General features: G+C 43.1%; 1 long non-coding RNA gene across 2 annotated transcripts in view; it reads right to left on the minus strand.

Moving 5' to 3' along the window:
• Window positions 1–15,679, minus strand: part of LOC144791609 (uncharacterized) — a 52,976-nt gene that overhangs the window by 36,760 nt on the left and 537 nt on the right. For both annotated transcript variants that reach the window (XR_013602437.1, XR_013602436.1), the window contains exons 2-3: window positions 6,083–6,145; window positions 5,784–5,979 (exon numbers count right to left, since the gene is read on the minus strand). This is a non-coding gene — a long non-coding RNA (uncharacterized LOC144791609). The remainder of the gene's footprint in view (window positions 1–5,783; window positions 5,980–6,082; window positions 6,146–15,679) is intronic.

The raw sequence follows: 15,679 nt of genomic DNA on the forward strand, positions 1-15,679 counted from the left end.
CCTTTTGTCCAGAGTTCTCAGGATACTTTAAAATGAGTCATTTTTATCTCATTACTTTTAATTAAATCCGAAGAAACATAAATACCATTTATACTGCTGTTCATCTTTGGAACACAATTACAGGTTCGTTATTTCATGCACCAATTATCCTTTATTCTTTTTTTGTACTTTTCTTTGCAATGTTCTATTTTGCCTATTCATATCCATTAAACCTAAATACACTAGGGCTCATTTATGATCCTTTGCGACACTTTGGCGCCGCCGGTGCATCACTTTTTGTGATGCACCTGCTGCAAACAAAATGCGTCATGTTGCACCCTATTTACAAAGTGACACTTTTAGGCGGATGCATCACTTAGTAAACCCCTGCGCTACATTTGACCTGGGTCAGGTATAATGTCTGAAGGGTGGGCGTTCACACGCATCCAAGCCTCGTGGAAGTGGTGCATTGAACTCTATAAAATTTCAGTGGACCACTTCTAGGACCACATTGCATCAAATCCTTATGTCTGCATCATAGCAAGCAAAAGGGTGCTCCAATCTCCCTTCGATTATTCAGTGGAGAATACTTATCCGGCGTCTTCTCAGCACTCGAACCTTCCCCACTTTTTTCATGTGTGTTAAATGTTTGTGGGTCATGTGCTGTTTCAATGTATATGGATCAGAGAGGGGCTATTTTATTAAGGCGTTAGACTGAGACAATTTGAAAAGTCTCTAAAGGTTAGAGTTTTCCTGGAAGCACCTTTGGTTTATCCAGTTTTGTCTACAGATCAAGAACTGAGAAACGCCGCAAAAACTATGGCATTGGATGTGTAATGATGTATTGAGTGGAGGGCGCCGTAGTTTTGTTTTTCCCTCTATACTCCTTGGTGTTTTCTCAATTTCCTTCGAACCTGATAATTCTCGCCTCGGTGCCTATTCTAATCATGAGTCCCACTCTGTAACTCTGGGCAATGGCTTGCTTAATCTCCACAACTGCCCCAACAACTCTAGGATGCCTGGCTTCACCTTGGGGGTGCCCATGAGTGGGCACTTCACAGGGAAAGGCCAGGAAGGGATCCTCAGCGGTATTCGTACAAGAGCTGAGAGGCCTCCGGGTAGTCGTGCGCTATACAAGTACCTCTACATTTACATCTGTTATACTGACGTATCTGTCATTCCTTGCAACATGATGCGTCATACAATAAATATGATGCATCCATCACGTCACAAGAAGGGCGCACTGGGCTGTTTTCACATTGCGATGCATCACTTCTCATAAATAAGGCCCATTTTGTTTAATAAAATAAATGTTTGTTTAAAAAGAGTAAAATGCATTAAGCATAACTTAAAAAAATACTTATAGCATCTTTGAATCATTACTTATTCATCCTACCCTTATACGAAACCCACAATGGATAACACTAAACACAAGACTACACTATGTAAAACAATATTTATTATTTTATTTAAATTGATATCCTCCATATATTGTTTTAATTTATTATTAAGTAGTTTTGTGATGCAATGCATGTTTCTTTTTGGTGAGTTCAGAGCGCTTGATAGTGGAGAGAGTTAAAAAAATGTGTTATACGTTTTGCAATCGTAGCCACTGTCCTGTTTTGAACTCAGTTAAATTCAGTTCAGTTTTCAGAAGTTTCCCAAACTACATGCAGGGCCTAATTTACAAAGATGTCAGGGAACACAGTGCATCACCCAATGTTGCTGCGAAGTGCTGTGTGACAGGAAGAGAGGAGGAATTCATCTATACTACTATTATAAAGAGAGAACAGAAACCTTTTGGCAAGGTAAACTCGGGAACCACAGCGCCAATCCACACACCCAATACATTGTTGTAATCCTCAGGGTGTGTAGATGTACATAGGCTGCATAAAAAAAAAAAAAACGTAAATTAAAAAATTAAACTTTAAAAACAAAGTAGTCCCCTAAAAGTAGCGCTGGCCGCGACATAGCGCTGGCCGCGACCTAGCGATGTCCGCAACGTGCGTGATGATGACAGGCGGGGAGGAGCAGTGACGAGCAGCGAGGAGTGGCGGTGAAGTCCGGAGCGCAGGGAAGAGCGGTGGCTCAGGTAAGGCAAAGGCAAAGGCCAAGGCGAGGCGGGAGGCGGGAGGCGGGAGGCGGGAGGGTGGCGGGAGGGAGGCGGGAGGCGGTCTGGGCAATGTCGGGGCGGGCGGGGGCCGGGGAGGGAGTGCACCCAAGCCTGAAATGTTGCCCTCACCCCCCTTCTGCCCCAGGCAACGCTGGGGCGGGCTGCTAGTGATATATAAAGAGATATGTCACTCCCCTCCCCTCTCCACAGTGCCAGCACACAATTCACGCTATTTACAATTAAAGCAATTTATCAACACGATCGTGTCTCCAAACGGGGTGGTGTCCTAGAGATATTTTATTGTGAACAATTGCGGATCACGTGTGAGCCAGTAACTGAACTGAATTGCAAAGCACTAATTTTTAAATGTAGACTCACCAATAACTAAGGGGCATATCTACAAGGAACTTGCACCACCACTATGTCATTTTTTTTCACGCAGTGCAGAGCTTTCTTTGCTCCATACTTACACGGTGACACATCTCGGCAGATGTATCACTTTTCTTCAGCCTGCGTCGGTTTTTCGTCTATTTGCAATTGGCCTCGTTGCCTTAGTTTTAATGTATGCAAGGTAGGCGTTCTCACTTAAAATCCTTTGTAAAACTGACGCAGTGGTATTTATGACATTTTGCCAATGCAACGCATCTTTGGCAAGAGGGCCTCTGTGCTCGAGATGCATTAAAATTGCTACGTCTCTAAAACCAAGGCACAGGAATGACACATTGCCTCTGGCATAGGCATCTGACCAGCTGAAGTGACTTGAAACAGTGTCATCTGCAATCAAGTAACATCCCCTCAACAGGTAAGTGCACACATTAGGTAGGTAACACAAAAAATATCACATCTGACACCATCGCAGACTTGCATGCACTCGCATTGTATTTTCACAAAATATGCCATACATACGTAGGCATAGTGGTATACATAAGTACACTATGCCCACTTGTATTTGTGACATTCAGGACCAATGTAATAGAATGCAAGGTGAGTTTTTCACCTTTACACACTCTAGTACATTGGTCCCCACGCATGAGGCTACTTGCATCAGTCAAAACTGATACAGCGCCTCTGATTTCTGATGCAATGCTGAAGTTGCTTCAGACCAACTACAGCAATGCGCCACTTTTAGTCAGAATGCCTTATGGCATAATAACTACAGATGAGTCAGAATTTCTGATGCACCCTTGCGACCTTGCTCCGTGGAGCCCTGTATTGAAAAATATGGTTTGTAGATAGGGTTTTGCGTCAAAAGGCATGGGTGGGTTGCATTGGAATGCCCATGTACCACCCATGTAACGCTCTTTGGGCGCTAAGTAACGCAAAGCAATGCTTTGCGCTGCTTTGCCTTACATCTGGGGTACTTTCCAAAGCAAAACAAGTTGTGTGCTGGAAAGTAAATTGATAAAAAACATTTTGTGCTGGTTAGCATCACCTTTGTGATGCTAACCCCTCTAGCAAAAGTTTGAAAATCTACCCCCAAGACTTACAGTTGGATGCAATACACCCAATCACCTGGTCAGATCATTACGCTATCACGTTCACTTTAAAACTCCCTTTTTCAAGCACTATGAGGGATGCAACCACAAAGGCCATTAAATATCCTGCCTGAAACAAAATCAACACAAATTAGAACATTGGAATGTTGGGAGCTCCATTGAAAACAATGGAGTGCTCCGGGCTTATAATGGCTGGTAGAAGCCTGGAGCTCCAACATTCCAATGTTTCTTTGTTCACAGCTCTGGCTGTGAACAAAGGCTTCAGGGAACCTGAGGGGATTCCAATCCCATCATGGTCCCAAAAGGCTTTGTTATTTTTGTAAGAACATTCTGTCCTCTAGTGACAGAATGTTCTAATAGCCTTATAGCCCTTCGTAGATGGGCAATACCGCTATTAAAGTCCCTCCCCATTGTTAAAGGCCCTCGCCTTTCGGCTCGGGCCTTTAACACTGGAGAAGGCCTTTAATAGCCGGTATAGCCCTCTACGGCGGGCTATAAGGCTATATTATATACCCGCTTTTTTACATGCTTCACAGCCCTCCTTGGTAACCGATCCTGATCTTGACTCCGTGTGCTACTCCATCTGAATCAATCAAGCAGCTAAGAAGCAAACCCTCACTAAAAGTTTTTTAAAAATCATAGAATCCAGCCGTTCACCCCATGGCTCTCTTCCAATTTAAGATCCTTAAAACAGTAATGCCACAGGCAGGAAAAAGAAATTAACAAAAATGTATAATCCTCACGAAAGAGACTAATAAAAAATATGTATTCTGGGTTATAGAAATCTGATTATTTTAGGGAAAACACACTACTACACTGAAAAAATTACCTCAGCAAAAGATTCAGTCAAGGAGCTCTTTAACACAGTTCAAACCCTTTCAAAACCAACTTTCACCAAATTTGTATCTCATAGTCAATCCTTATGTGACAAACTGGCACTCATTTTTCACACTAAGGTAGCAGATGTGTATTACAAATTCTATGCTAGCCAATAAAAGTCAGCCTAATGAGTTATTTCTATTGACAGAACAAAGTGATCAAACTAATAGAACATACTAAGGGCCTCATTTACAAGTTTTTGACTGAGGGCAGTGCAGTAAGTTACTGTCCTGTACTGCCCTGCGTCAAAAGGAAAGGGCAGTAATGTGTAGTATTTATAGTATATGATGCATTCCTGTCCTTTCCTGCTTCCTTGCGTCAAGGCAGAAACCCTTGCATTGTGGTGTCTGCAAGGGTGTCTGTTTTGTAGACAGGATTGTTTTTGTGCAGGGCCACCTACTTTCACAACAACAATTAATGGAGGCAATTTCCTCCTTACAAAGAAAGAGAAAAAATGAGGGAGAAAAAGTTATTTCTCTTCGTTACGCCTTCCCTAGGGAGGCTTTTGATGCATTTGCAGGTTTACAAGTCCTTGCAAATCTGGGAATGCGTCACAAACTATGGGTGTTGTGTGGGTACACCCACTGCAATGTCCATGGAATGCCTCTTTGATGCAGAGTAAGGCAATACAGAGATTTGCACTGCTTTGCCTTACTCCATACCTACAAGGCAATGAAAAGCCATGCAAAGTGGCTTTGTGTAGCCGCCTAGATATGGGTCTGCACTCTGCACCATCGGTACATCAAAAAAGGGTTACATACCAGTGGCTCAATAAGCTTGTAAATAAGCCCCTAAATTGGGAGATCCCTCCAATCCCTGCTCCCCCAAAAACTGTCCATAAAATAGCAGATTCTGTAGTAGGTCCTCTTACCAACCATTTGAACAATCTGCTTCTTAACCCCTTCGGCGCTCATGACGAGCCCAGCTCGTCATGAGCGAAACGTGCCCTACGCTGATGACGAGCTGGGCTCGTCATGTAACGCGGGTATTTCAAAATCGCAGCGCGCAGCGGGAAAACCGCTAGCGCGCATGCGGTAAAGGGTCAATTTCCCAAGGCCTGGAAAATAATATCCATCCTTCTGATAAAAAAACCTTCCCTTGAGATCCATTAGATTTAACGTTACTGCCTCATCTCCTAGCCTACCCATGCTTAATAAAATACTTGAATACGCCTTAATTCTGAGCTTTCCATCTTCCTAGAGGACAATAAACTTTTAGATGTGGCACAATATGGGTTCAGAAGAAATCACAGCATGGAGTCTGCTATAATAGCTGCCACCGAAGCAATCAGATCAATAGTCAATGTTAACTCTCACCTGTTTTTCCGCAGGAATGATATGCAAGTTCAGAAGAAAAGGTCTCAACTTCCTTTACCCACCAAGCATGTCCAATAGAGTCAAAGCAACAGTGGTGTGATGGGGGAATGTGGGGAACAAAGGAAGAGAAATGAAGAAATGTCACCACAGCATACCCACTGAAGAAAGTACGGTTGAATGCAGTCATATGTGTTCCCTGTATGTAAAGAGCAGAGAAGGATGATTACTGTATGTACTAGTTTTATATAGTGCTTTAAAATTCTATTCAAGTGTATATGTTTTGTAAAGGTCTTCACTACCTGCTTAACCTCCCCATTTATATTATAAATCAATCGCAGAACATACAGGAACATTGGTGCCATCTGAAAGCAAGAAAATAGAGATATACTTTGTAATCCCAGTTTGGTAGAGCAACTATGAGAATGAACATACACGCAACAATGAAACACTCACCTGCTATAGGATGTAGCAGTTAACTCATAAGAGAACAGAAAAGGAAGTATTTAACAGCATGAACTGTTCTATTAAAAAATAATAAAAAGAAAAATATGCAAAAATATGCATGCTATATGATACATCTCACTGACTTCAGGAAACACTAACAAGCTGTTTATATTTTAAAACTTACTCAGCGTCCACAGAGAGAATATGGAATCTTCAAGGCTGTAGGTACAACAATCACTTAAGCAAATTGTATATCTTTTTAACTTGCCGCGCTTTTACCGCATTTCAGATCCTGGTTGGTACTTTAGAAGTTTTCGCCTTTCTTTCTTTTTTCTTTGCAGGGGTATCCAAATGATGGGTACAGAAGTACAGATCAGGAGGACAAAAGCAGGATCTGGAGAAAGCGGCCACACTAGACTGACGAAAGAACACCAACCAGAGCATGAACCCAGCATCTCCGAAGCAACAAGGTGAGTGAACCGGACGCAGAAGAGCAGAATGCGATCACTAGAATGCGAAGCTCTCTTGTGCGGTCACAGGGCCACCTTATGTCCACACTTCACCGCCCCTGCTGCAGCCAGCAGCGGAGGAGTATTCCTGAAAGTAAACAATGTTGAAATGGCTGCGGTTATCCTGTTGGATTTATCTGCAGTCTTTGACACCATTAGTCATACAGTGCTAATCAACCACCTCGCCTCTATAGGCATGGGTGGACCAGCACTTGAATTGCTGTGTTCCTTTATTCTCGACAGACAACAGTCCGTATCCTCAGGAGAGTATACATCGCAAACCTTCTCTCTATGCAGCGGCATCCCACAGGGACCGTCTTTGAGCCCCACTCTTTTTAATGTCTATATTGCCCCCTGGCTGCACTGTTCCATTTTTTTGGATTCTTCGCAATTGCATAAGCCAATGTAGTGCAAATTGTGGTGTCAATTTCTACATACATTGATGGCACCACTAAATGTTTCATCAAATATATGATTGAGGTTGTTAGTTGGATGAGACAAATTTGTCTCAAACTCGACTCTGAAAAAGAAGGAGGTCGTTTTGTTTGGAACAGAGACCACCTTTTAGAAATTCATCCTGGTGGTCCCATTGTTTGGTTACCCTGTACCGGCACAGAAAGTCAGGAATCTAGGTGTCACTTTAAATTTCAGAATGACCGTCTCTGGCCACATTGACAAGTTTACCACTTCCTCCTTTCTTCTTCTAACATCACAGAGAAACTTGATATTAATATAGAGCTACAGAAGTTGGTTATCATTGCTCTGCTGTTGTCCAGACTTGTATATTGCACCACACTTTGCATGGGCGCCAAACAACGGATTTTGAATGAATTACACATTCTCCAAAATGTAACTGTCCACCTCTTAAGAAGAATCCGAAAGTTTAAATCTGCCTCAAATGCCCTGTTCACAGCTACATGGGCTTCCCATTAGGAAACAAATTGCCTTCAAGGCAATATGCACTGCCCACAAAGCAGTAGATAATACAAGCCCTGAGTACCTCAAAACTAAATTCAAATGATACACCGAGTCTGGCTCTATCTGTAACCTCTAGAACAAAATGACCAGGCATCTCAGAGATCAAAATACCCACCTCCATTTTAGAAAACAACTCAAAACCTGGCTTTTTACATCTCTGCCACTCAATTACCTGAACTTTTTTTACAGCAGACAAGAGCACCACGACGCCTTTGGGCAATCGTGTTCTTTATTAACCCAATCAAAATCAATATCAGGCTGCAGTGACACACGCATGTTTGCACCATGGTGCAAAGGTATCTGTGTGAGTACAACATAAGTGTGAAAAACGAAGGGTACCGTTTCAGTCCAAAATACTATGCATAGCCAAAGTATGCAACCTTTCCTATTGTGTATGTTTTCTGTACAGTGCAGCACACATGCAAAATTTGAATAGAAAGGAGAAATACAAGTATTTCTCCTTTAAATGCATGCACCAAAGTGGTGTTATTTTGTGGCAGAAATACCTGTCCACTAATGTTAATTGATAAGGATTTGAGTCATAAAGCATCGATGGTGGCATGGGAATGTCCCAGTACCACCCATGTGACTGCTCTGTGATGCAAAGTACTTCAAAGCAGTACTCTGCATTACTTTTAGGAAACTATCCAGGGCGAAAAAAAGTTTTGCACTGGAAAGTTAATCCAACCATTGAGCAATTCCAGCTTCTCGACCTATTCCAATGGGGCTTCCGCACTGGCCGCAGCACAGAAACGGCAATCACTCACATTGTGGATGACGCCCTCAATTTACTCGACCAAAATGAAGCCTGCCTCTTAACCCTGTTCGATCTCTCATCTGCTTTGACACTGTCAAACATGACAATCTACCTCCTTGAACGCAGGATGGAGCTCTCAGGAACAGTCCTTAAATGGTTCTCCTCTTTCCTCAACAGCAGAACACAAAGAGTCAAATCCAACCAGTCTCTCTCCTGCCTGAGCCCATGCACACTGGGTGTTCCCCAAGGATCCTCACTCTCTCCAACTCTTCAACCTTTTCCTTGAACCACTGACTTCAATTCTTAAAGCCTCCAACATCCAATATCACATGTATGCGGATGACACCCAACACTACGTGAAAATCTCCTCCCCTGAAGACACCAACTCCCTCAATGGAACCCTTCTCAAAACCCTAAACTGGCTCACCTCCAACAATCTCAAATTAAATGCCCTCAAGAGGTAATTTCTCCTCATTGCACCCCCTGGTGAAAACCCCACTGTGGTGAAATTCCTCTGAAACCTCACAGCCCTCAACTGCACATCTCACATTGTGGACTCCAATAAATCACTGGGAGTCATGCATGACAAAAACCTAAACATGCAAGACCACTTCGGATCATCGACCAAAGGAGCGAACTTCCAACTCTGCATCCTAGGAAAACTCAAACCCTTCTTCCCCATGACGACTTTAAATTGGCGGTGCAAGCACTTGTCATCTCCAGACTAGAATACAGCAGTGCGGCTCTTTGCAGTCTGTCGAAACTCGGTTTAGCACCTAACAGAGCTTCTCTAAATGCTGCTACCAGACTCATCACAGGTTCTAAGAAGAACAACCACATTACTCCAGACCTGAAATCGCTCAATTGGCCCCCTTTTGAAGCAAGGATACAACTAAAGATCGCTTGTATGACACATCAACACCGCACTCTACCTGACAAACAAGCAGGAACTCTCTGGTAGTGCCTGATCCACAAGGAGCACCGGAACACTGCTGCTCAAGCCCAAGAAATGTAATAAGCTTAAAACATACAATGGTACATTCTCTGGCATCGCCCCGAGAATCTGTAACCCCCTCCCAGTGGAAACTAGACTGATTCCCTATACACTTGCCTTCAAAAGGGGAGTCAAAAGTCTACTAATGAACAATGCGCTGAACTAGATACTGTGCTCCTCTTGCTGCTAAGTTACTGTATACTGTCTTGTTTGTTCCTGTTGTTTTTTTTTTGCTCTACGTGTGCTCCTCTTGACGCTAAGTTACTGTATAATGTCTGGCTTGTTTCGGCTGTTGTTTGCCCTATGTGTCAGTCTCCCCCAACCTACCTCCTTTGTCCTCCTCCTCAATTTCATCTTGCCCCTGCTGTATTTTGTCCCACTATCTCCCTGATTTGTCTCCCTTAGCTTTTTCCTTTGTCTACTTAAATCGTATGTAAAGCGCTCTGATACCATTCTGGGTCATGTACGCGCTATACAAAACTTTAAATAAAAATAAAATAAAATAAAATAAATCAAAAACTCTGCACCATTCTACGGAGGTCCACCAACCCCTAAATAAGCAAAATATTCAAAGTAATGCTATTGCGATCAAAGCGGAAATTATTGAAAATGAGTTAGCATGTGAAGTGCAAAATGCCCGAGTGTTGTACATCTATGATATGATATGATATGATAAAAAGTATTTATACAGCGCACGTACACCAATGGATTCTTGGCGCTTCAAGGACGAGCTGGGGACATGCAGCGAAGTGTGAGACAATCAACTGTAGGCTTGGGAAAAGAGAAGGGTCTTCAGAGCCCTCCTGTAATGAGGATAGGAGGATATTGGGCGAAGAGTTGGGGGAAGTGAGTTCCAGAAGAGTGGGGCCTGGGAAGAAAATCGCAGGCCACCGTGTTTCCTGTGTCTGGAGGTGCATGTAGACAATAGGTTAGAGCCCGAGGATCGAAGGACACGGGAGGGAACATAACGGTGGATCCGAGAGGCAATGAAGGCAGGACCTTGCAGGGAGAGGGCCTTGTGGATCAGGCAACCTAGTTTGAAAAAGCTGCGCTCGGCCACCGGGAGCCAGTGGAGGCTCCTGAGAAGGGGTGTGGTGTGACTAGACCTGGGCTGGCCAAAAACAGGTCTAGCAGCTTGATTCTGGAAAAGTTGGAGTTGGTGCATTTGGTACCTAGGTATTCCGACCTATAACAATAGTGTTGCCTTGTTAACAGGTTGATAGTAACATTTATAAAACGAGCCAACAGCTTGAAGTTGACACCATCCACATGCCTCTAAGCTCAAGAGTGTCTCCTACACCACCCGCAAACTGCAAGGCACATAATTATAGTTTTGTTAACTTGTCTCCCAGCCTCCCGCCCCCAGGTCTGTGCATGATCAATGAAGGCGACCCTTCCAAAAGTCAGTGCCTGTCCTGCAACTGCAACCTGTCCATAGTACATATTTCCACTTTCCTTTGTGTACACTGTCAATATAAATTACAGATAATGAAATAGCATTATATTCATATTTGCAGAACAATCATCTGTTGAGCAGCCCTCCATGATTAAAATGCTGGAATATTTGATTACATTTTGTTGTCTGACTAAACAGGGCACTTCAGTGAGAGGAAAGTAAACCCATCCATCAATGCACAGTGACAACCAACCACCCCTTTCAGTCAATAGCTGCCAGTGTAGGGATCCTGCCAAAAACGTTTAACAAACAGAAAGGGGGAATAATGAAAAAGCTAAAAGACAGAGAAGAGAGAGGAGGGACTAACAGGCACAGAGCAGCAGGGAGTGCACCATGCAGCCCTGACTTGAAGAAAAAGGGTGTCCAAACTAACAGCAACAGCAACAGGAGAAAGTTGGGAAAGGCAGGAAAAATGACTGAGGCATGACAGGTTTTCTTTTCTCAGTGCATGTCCGGGGGTAACCAGGGCTTATAACAATGCACGTGCCAAGGGCGGCTTTAGGCATGTGCAAGCTGTGCACCTGCACAGGGCCACCAAACCCCAGGGGCCACCACGCCTATATATATCCTTAATAAAATAATCCACTGAGGATGGATACATATTTGCGTGGCGGCCCCTGGCAGGGATTTGGCGGCCTCCGGCTCTGTTCCACTTCCAAGCACCCTGACCCCCCTCTTCACTGGCCTCCTTGCTCCGCCCCGCCCGGACCCCCTCTTCCGGGGCCCCCTACCTATGCTCCCTGCCCAGGGCCGCCATGAGCCTAGCGCCGCCCCTGCACGTGCTCCCTGCCAAATCCAAATCAACCGTGGTGTTAGCCTTAGACACTCAGCCTGCCTTGATGCCTGGGTTACTCCAGGAACCAGTGCTGCAGCAGGAGGGCAGCCCAAGTGGAGAGCCGGGGGCAGAACAAGGAGGCGGCACAGAAGAGCAGCATGCTCTTCTGCTCAAGAAACCTGTTGGAGCTGGAAATGTTCACGTGGGAGACTGGGGAAGGCTTCTGCTAATCCATTCACATCCAGGTCGAATTAGGGAGGGCATCAGGTCAGAGAGAATGCAAGAACGAAAGGGAAAGGCTATATTGTGTCAATACAGAGCCACATTGGCGATACAGAACTGGCCAGTGACATTATCTGGAAAAAAGTTGAAATCATCAATAGACGGGTGGGCGGTAAACTCTGCTACGTGGCAGAGTTTTTGCCAAACTCCACTCGCCAAGCGGAGCATGGATTTGCAAAACCTACAAAATGTCTGCCGGTGAAGCGGAGTTTAGCGCTCGCGCCTAGTATCCACCATGTTTGTGATGGAGGAACCCATCAGCTAAACTCCAAATCTGGTCCGTAGTCCTTGTATGAAAATAATCTCCCTCCACGTTTTTTTCTCCTGAATAATGTTGGCTGATCTCATGGGCAGACATTAGGCAAAGAGATATAGTTGGTGCTGTATTGAGCCTTGCCCACAGTAAGCTGTACAGAGAGGTCATGGAACCTTGAAAGTGATCTTTGTGCCAAAGTGTAGACTGTGGGGTGCTTGAAGGGCAGGTCTGGCCTGGTCTCACTTGTGAAGGCAAAGTCCAGGTAGCTCTTTATGATGTTTTTGAAGTCCAGGAATGAGTTAATGCGGATGGTCAGAGTAGACTATGAGACGCATTTAGAGAATGGTGGATGGGATACTCTATCACAAACGTGACAGATATCCTGTATGCTGTATTACGAATGCACTATAATCTATGACACATAATATAACGGACAGGATATGAGTCTTGTTTGTGATGGAGCAACGTCCATCAAACTCAAGATCAGGCCCAATTTTACTTACATGTCAAAAAACATGTTAGAAATATTGTATATTCACCACCTATATTCTCAAATAGAGAAATGTTCTCTCGAGCAAGAAGTTTAGGTTTCCCTCTTACCTGACAAGGAGCTGCCATTGATAAATATAAAAGAACTTCAAAGATTTCTTAGTTTAGTGAAGTTTTATAGGAAGTGTACTGAGATGTTTTCTCAGTTGATACTGCCCTTGGCCAAACTAATATAAAAAAGCACCATGTAAATGTACTGAAAACAGATCAAATGCTTTTGAAATACTTGAATTCATGTTCACTAAAGCACGTATGTCAGTACATCCCTAATGAAAAAGAACACTTCTGTGTTGAGACAGATCCTTCTCTCTTAGGGCCTGATTTATATGTTTGTGGATAGGGCTGTCTGTCGCAGTGGCAATAGGGTAATCTACCTGCCAATCTGAAGGTCTGCCTGCCTCATTTAGAGTAGGGCAATCCTTCATTGTGCAGACGATGAAGACTACTTTGTCTCCTCCACCTACACACACCTCTGACTGCTCGATGGAGTAAGGGCCGACGGAGGTTCTGGCCATGTGTCCACTCACATTATTTAGAGTGGGAGGACACCTAGCCAGGTTTTACTACCTGTCACCACGATGAGAAATGTGGCAGTAAGGGGAAGTGAAAATGTTTAAATGACCCCCACACCATCAGGGAGCCATTGGTATATTTTTCTTCAAAAAGCTCAGAATTAATTTCCAGGAACAGCAGTTTCTGCAAATGCAAGAGATGTCCGCATCTCTAAATATAGCAAACAGAGTACTCTCACTATGGTGGGAGAAAAGTATTCCACCATCGCAACCAGTGATGACTCCATCTCCCAAGAATGAAATCAACCCCTTAGTTTCTTGTGCTATTCTGTTAGAGAGAGAAGAATTAGTTAGGAAATCTCACCTTTGTCCACTATTTCTGGCATCTCCCCTCTGTGGTAATAAGTTAAACAATCTCATAAAAGAAATTATTGTCTCTTCAAACATCATTCAAAGAGTGGAGAAACTTTTTGAACAGATCAAAAATGAGCAACATCTTTGAATGTTAAAAAGAGTGCATTAATGAGTAAGTACAATAGCTACGTTTCCAGTGGGGATCTTGAGATTATCTGTTTTCCCGGTGAGACTAATCAATGTGGAAACACTCTCTCACATTGTGGAGAAGACTGAGATACCAAATACTCCTACTCTGTTTTACCTCAAATGAATATAGTCACACTTTTGATACTCATTTCCAAACTTTAAAATAACTGGCATTTAAACATGAGCATGTGCAAACATGAAGAATTTTATATCCTCATCAATTATGATTGCAAGAAGGTAAGTTCATGATTGGAAAACTTATGATGAGTTTAGAAAAGTAGCTCTACAACTGTGTCATGGCTCACCTAGTATATGTCATTCTGGACTCCAGAAAATTTTATAACTTACTAGCTTACCTGTTGCTGCGATCTCCGAAGAAAGGACATTTAAGGAAACTCGTTATGATAACATTCATTTTACATTGTGTCATTTTTATTGAATTGTATTCATTTTAATATGGAAAACATTTCAAAGTGTTGTTTTAATTCTATTTATTTATTCTAGTGCTTGTGGATCCACGATTTTCTTTTTTTGGTCTGGTGCGTACATCACTATTCGAAAGATTATGAGGGCCCTGGGGGGCTGAGATTTAAAAAACAAATTATGCCAGAAAGCTTTGCGGGAGTGTACTCAACAACTTCCCAAAGTTTCCTGGCGATCGGATGAATGCTGTTTTAATTCTATTTATTTATTCAAGTGCTTGTGGATACACGATTTTTTGTTTTTCCGTCTTGTGCGTACATCAGTATTCGAAAGATTATGAGGGCCCTGTGGGGCCGATATTTAAAAAATCTCTATGCCAGAAACCTTCGCGGGAGTGGTGTACTCAACAACTTCCCAAAGTTTCATGGCGATCGGATGAATGGTGTTTTAATTCTATTTATTTATTCGAGTGCTTGTGGATACACGATTTGTTGTTTTTCCGTCTGGTGCGTACATCAGTATTGAAAAGATTATGAGGGCCCTGTGGGGCCGATATTTAAAAAATTTCTATGCCAGAAACCTTTGTGGGAGTGTACTCAACAACTTCCCAAAGTTTCATGGCGATCGGATGAATGGTGTAGTAATGCATAAAGGGCAAGCAGACAGACAGACAGACATACTTTCATTTTTATATATGTAGATAGATATGCCAATATTTTGGGGACTTAACATGATGATTGATGTCCATGATCATGAAAACAAGCCTGCATTTTGCGAACTATCTCTGAATGCAATCAGAGGAATGATAGATTGTTACAAATTATTCCATTTTCTGAACAACTTAGGTCCCAGGTATCTGTACATTTAGTAACAGATTTATAACCCTTTGCAGAGATCACATCCATTAGTGTGATAGCAAATTACTTCTAAGATGGCTCATTTTTTTAACTCGCAAACACGACAAGATGATGGATGGAGTGCTGAAACTTTTCAACCACTCACACCGGGTCAAGTGATCTTGGTTGTATCCATTGTTCTTTTGCTAACTATGCTATTCCAGTTTGGGCCCAGCCATATGCAAATCAGTCTTGAGCCCTAACTGCAAGGCCAGGTCCTTGTTGGACCAGAAACAAGCATCCTGGGACCGGTTTCGGGGTGTCACCCCTCATCAGCCAGGCTAGCTTGAGTGCAATGACACAGCGAGCAGTGGCAAGATTTAACAGAACTTCTATGGATCATGTCTTCCAATGTGTCATCATTCCATCCAAAAATGGACTGTCAAACTGACCTCAGCTCTGAGCGCAGATGTTTTCCACATGATCAGGCAAATAAATGGTGTGTTTTACCTTTAGCAAAATTTGCATAACATTTAATGTCTTTTTGGGAACCTATATATGTCATTGTACTTATCCTCCTAA

The sequence above is a fragment of the Lissotriton helveticus genome, chromosome 11 (genome assembly GCF_964261635.1).
Source record: "Lissotriton helveticus chromosome 11, aLisHel1.1, whole genome shotgun sequence".
NCBI classification, from domain to species: domain Eukaryota; kingdom Metazoa; phylum Chordata; class Amphibia; order Caudata; family Salamandridae; genus Lissotriton; species Lissotriton helveticus.